This window comes from Tasmannia lanceolata, unplaced genomic scaffold, assembly GCF_043159265.1.
Source record: "Tasmannia lanceolata isolate RefF3 unplaced genomic scaffold, GAP_Taslan_0.1 ptg000003l, whole genome shotgun sequence".
NCBI classification, from domain to species: domain Eukaryota; kingdom Viridiplantae; phylum Streptophyta; class Magnoliopsida; order Canellales; family Winteraceae; genus Tasmannia; species Tasmannia lanceolata.
Genome location: NW_027518680.1, coordinates 56178997 through 56183893, shown reverse-complemented (window position 1 = coordinate 56183893; position 4897 = coordinate 56178997). Strand labels below are relative to the sequence as shown.

Below are 4897 nucleotides of genomic sequence, written 5' to 3'. Positions count from 1 at the left end.
CTTATCATAGATAGGGAGTGTATCAAAAATCAGCTCCATAGGATCATCCTAACCCCTCCATTTGTGGAGGACAAAAATGGGGCAGATTTGTGTCTGTCCATTTTTGTCCTCCACAAATGGAGGGGTTAGGATGATCCTATGGAGCTGATTTTTGGTACACCCCCTATCCATGTAAGGGACTTTAAAATGAATGCTTTGGATCACCTAACAAAGTGGGGCCCCATGTGATTGGGGTGCTTAAGCTCACCAAAAGTTTGGTGAGCTTAAGCGCACCAACAGTTTGGTGAGCTTAAGCGCACCAACAGTTTCCCCTATATATATATGAGAAAAGTGTAGCTACACATACGTGTAGCTAACTTAGCTACACCAACGGCTTAAAATACAGTGGGCCCCACATTGTTTGGGTGATGCAAACCATTCATTTGATGGGCCCTCACATAGATAGGGTGTGCCCAAAAAATCAGCTCCATAGGATCATCCCAACCCTACGATTTGTGGAGGCAAAATTGGACGTGTAAAAACCTTCACAAATCTATCAATATTTGCCTTCATAGTTTGAAGCGTTGGGATGATCCTATGGAGCTGATTTTTTGGGCACACCCTATCAATGTGAGAGCCTATCAAATGAATGGTTTGGATCACCCAAATAATGTGGGCCCACTGTATTTTAAGCCGTCGGTGTAGCTAAGTTAGCTACACGTATGTGTAGCTTCACTTAACTTTCTCTATATATATATGAGAACTTATATGGTGCCCGACCGTCAAACCATAAAGGGCGGAGAGAGAGAGAGAGAGAGAGAGAGAGAGAGAGAGAGAGAGAGAGAGAGAGAGAGAGAACCATCTCTCCCTTGATTTTTAATCCAAGAGAAACCTCCTTAGTTCAGAAATCAAGGCAGCAAGTTTTGTCTATAGATGCCCTTTATGTTTTGAAGGTCGGGCATCATATATATATATATATATATATATATATATAGCAGAAAATGGAGAATTATTGTCCATTTAACACGTCAGTGTGAGTGATTTTTACCCTTTTTTGCCCTCCCCAGAAATCGTAACCTACATACGAAAAGTACCCACACAGGGTACCTGTCTATAACAATTACAAAAAAAAAACTATCGAGAAGAGGTAAAGACATACGACAATGACGAAAGAAGTACTTTATATTACTCATGCAGGACATTTGCAAAATATTGACGGATTCCAGGCACCTGAAGAGGAACAACAATTATGGAAACCTTTATCGATTGGAGGGCTAGGATCAGCATATATCGATTGGGGGCTAGGATCAACCTATGGAAATGATTTTACGGGCACAACCAATTGATGTTGTATTCCATCACATGGATGGTTTGGATCAACCTATAAAGCCACATAATTTCAATCTTACCCCACTCATTTATGTTTTTTTAATAAAAAATCTATAGGGTGATCTTAACCATCCGATTTAAGAGGAACAACATATTATGGAAACCTCTAAGATTGGAGGGCTAGGATCAGCCTATGGAAATGATTTTTGGGGCACATTCTATTTATGTTGCGTTCCATCACATGGACGGTTTGGATCAACCTATGATGTGGTCCGTACAGTTCTTTGTCCGCCCGTGCATATTAACTGTGGTAACTATCCGTCGCCAATTATCAGGTAGAAATTGCGACGGCAAACATCCGTCTTAATAAAATCAATTATTTGCGACAATTTTAATTTGGCAACAGATATGTATAATCTCTAATTAAGTCCAAATTACTTTTTCAAACAAAAAATAATTAATCTTCGGTGATGATTGATACCGTCGTCAACATATAAGATAAGATAGTTATTAAATCGTCACCTTAGCTAACCGTCGCCAAAAGAAGATTTTTCATGGGGCAGTGATAAATTCACCCCCCTTCTATGATTGACAAAAAATCGCTCAAAATGGGAAATGCAAAGGCCATTGGTATCAACTGGGATTTAAAACACCATATTCTATCTCATTTCTTACTTCTCTGAAATGGGAAAACCTGGAAGAAGAGCTTGGCAAGGAGATATCTGTCAAAGACTAGTCTGTAGTCTGTACTATTTACTTTGTATCTCTTTCTGTTTTATCTTCCTTTTTTTTCAAATTGAAACAAGCAGAATCCATTTCTTAGGTTTGGTCCTGTTCAAGGAGAATCAGAAAGTTCCTTTTTCATCTGAACTACTTGGTTTCATCCTATTCATTATCTTGTAGGTAGAATAATGTACCATCTGATGGCGTCTGAATCCGGATCTGTGATCGCGCGGTCGGTAGAGGGCCTCCGTGGGGTCTGGAATCACAAACAAAGGGGGTTAGGGGGTCAGGGGTGGGTCCCGGACGACCACTTCGACACCCAAGTCAGATCCTTCGATCAATCAATATAAAGGACAGCGAGAGGAGGAGGGGGTTTGATCAGGGTTACCAGGACCAAGGTGCAGATTCTTTTCTGGGTGTGCGGATGAGTGGGTCGGAGGGGACTAGCAGGGAGAGTATGATTAAGTTCCTAGTCTCCTCTGTTGTTGCCTCGCCTCCTTTTCCGGTTGTTAGGCGGGAGCTGAGAAAAGGATATCTTTCAAAAGACGTGGATCCCTCTCTTCTTCCCTTCCCTTCCCTTTTAAAGGGAGGCACGCGGACCTTATCATCATTATGGAGAGAAAACCTTCATTTGAAGGATTGGGGTGTTCCCCTGCTCCGCCAGCGCGCGTGGCTTTGCCGAATATTTCCTTCCATAGCTTGTGATGATGAGGCCTGAACGGCGAGAGAGCGACACGCGTCGTGATCGTATGGTCTTGCCATTTCCAAACGCCTTTCTTTATGATGGTTAGGCTTTATTGGTGCATGGACGACACGTGGCGAGATCCGAGAGCAACGCCGTATTTATGTCCCATCACCGTCGTCATCACATTATTATCCTTTTATCACATTCTTGGGGCAATGATAATAATGTACTAGATACTAGACGGAGCTCTTATGATAAAAGATAATAATGTGATATTAGAAACAGATTATTAGCCGAAAGAAGATTTTTCTTGGGGCAGTGATAAATTCACCCCCTTCTATGATGAATTCACCCCATCTTTTTCAATATCAACTGTACAGTCCACACCATGGTATGAAACGTAAATAGGTTGTGCCCCAAAAAACATTACCATAGGATGATTCTAACCCTCCGATCTAAAGAGGGACTCACATTATGAAAACTTATATAGATCAGACGGTTGGGATCATCTTATGGAAATGATTTTTTGGGCAGAACCAATTTACGTTATGGCCCATCAAATGGACGGTTTGGATTTTCCTATGGTGTGGACTGTACAGTCCATTCTTAAAAATACAGGGTGAATTCATCGTAGAAGGGGGGTGAATTTATCACCGCCCTTAGTATATCTCAATCCGATCTGATTGTAGGATAAATTTTGGATTCAATTAGCCTATGTATCCTGCCCATTGTTATCCTTTATCACAAGAGCTCCATCTAGTATTCTAGTATCTAGTACTGTGATGGAGGATATTGATCTTGACGTTGTGCGTTGGGCCACTCCTTATTTCGTATGATCCTGACCATTCAATTGGTCTGCCGCTTCTTTGTTTTAGATTAATTTTGTAAGCCAACCATTGGATGGTCAGTATCGTTTTTATAATGATTTATAGATGTGTTCTCTATTAGGGCCACAGTAAGGTCACTGGGAGGATGGTCTTGATGGTATATTTCTATACTATATATTCTTGGTAATAGATTTAATAATAAAAAAATGGGTCCATAGCTCAGTGGTAGAGCATTTGACTGCAGATCAAGAGGTCACCGGTTCGAACCCGGTTGGGCCCTCCATTTTTATATAAGTTAAAATTTTGACTAATCTTGCTGATATTGGCACTACATTGTTTTAATAATGGCACAAACTCAGCTGTAAGATGGGTTAGTACCAAAATAGATGTCATCGGGTGGGTCCATTGATCTTACCGGGGACCACATTCCCGACCCATTTCTACTGACCCCACTTTGGTTGAATGATCCTGGCTTCTTCTGTTCTTCATCTATCATGCGGACCTGCCAGTCTCAGGGAGGGAGTGAAGACTGACGGTGAATAGCTTCTTCCTCTTGCTCGGTTAGGAGGTTCTAAATACCCAATTCTCAATTCCGGAAAGGGCGCTTCCGCTAGCTTTCCAACGGTTTTGAATTTACAAGAAGAATCCGCGGGTGATGCGGGTGCAGGTCACACGGGTCGGATGAGGAAATGACCCGCATTTTTGCAGGTCAGAATTTAGGTGACCCGCGGGTGGGCCGAGTCAACCCGCGGGTCACCCGCAAATTCAAACTGTTGCTTATTTTGGAAAATGTTATCACTGGATTTTGATGAGGGCGGTATGGGCGGCACCGTGGGATGATCCAAACCGTCCATTAGATGGCCCACATGCTAAATAGGTGTTGCCCCAAAAATCATTTCAATAGGTTGATCCTAACGCTCCGATCCATAGAGGGTTAGGATCAAGTGATCAACCCTCTAACATTCAAATTGGAGGGTTGGGATCAACCTATGGTGCTAGCCATAACCTATTCAGGCATCAAACCCTTAAAAAATAGATTAGCATGACAAAATCACCATCCTTGGCATTAGAAAAAAAAAGCCATCTAACTAGATTAGCATAACAAAATCATCACCCTTAAAAAAGCGGGTGCCCGCGGGTTGACCCGACCCGACCCGTGTTTTTTCTGGTTGGGTCACCCGCTGGTTAGTTTTGACGGGTCACTAAAACTCAGACCCGTGCCCGCAAATTTGCGGGTGGGTCGGGTCGACCCGCGGGCACGGGTCGCGTTTGCCAGGTGTCATGCCTCATTGGGTTTCTTCTAAGACAATCTAAACCATTGATTTTAAAGGGTGATTTATACGTCACGCTCGAA

The 4897-nt window shown here is 42.5% G+C and overlaps 1 non-coding gene across 1 annotated transcript; it reads left to right on the top strand.

Moving 5' to 3' along the window:
* Positions 1-3751: 3751 nt before the first annotated feature.
* On the top strand, positions 3752-3823 carry TRNAC-GCA (transfer RNA cysteine (anticodon GCA)). The gene has a single exon. It is a non-coding gene; the product is annotated as a tRNA-Cys (tRNA).
* Positions 3824-4897: the final 1074 nt, after the last annotated feature.